This window comes from Gobius niger (genome assembly GCF_951799975.1).
Source record: "Gobius niger genome assembly, chromosome: 16".
Lineage (NCBI taxonomy): Eukaryota > Metazoa > Chordata > Actinopteri > Gobiiformes > Gobiidae > Gobius > Gobius niger.
In genome coordinates, this window is record NC_136867.1 from 16,635,428 (window position 1) to 16,635,775 (window position 348).

The following is a 348-nucleotide window of genomic DNA, read 5'->3' on the forward strand; positions in this document are numbered from 1 at the left end:
TGGTTGGTTGGTTTTGGTTGGTTGGTTGGTTGGTTGGTTTTGGTTGGTTGGTTGGTTGGTTGGTTGGTTGGTTGGTTTTGGTTGGTTGGCTGGTTGGTTGGTTTTGGTTGGTTGGTTGGTTGGTTCTGGCTGGTTGGTTTTGGTTGGTTGGTTGGTTGGTTTTGGCTGGTTGGTTGGTTGGTTGGTTTTGGCTGGTTGGTTGGTTGGTTTGTTTTGGCTGGTTGGTTGGTTGGTTTGTTTTGGCTGGTTGGTTGGTTGGTTGGTTGGTTTTGGCTGGTTGGTTGGTTAGTTGGTTTTGGCTGGTTGGTTTGTTGGTTGGTTTTGGTTGGTTGGTTGGTTGGTTGGTTT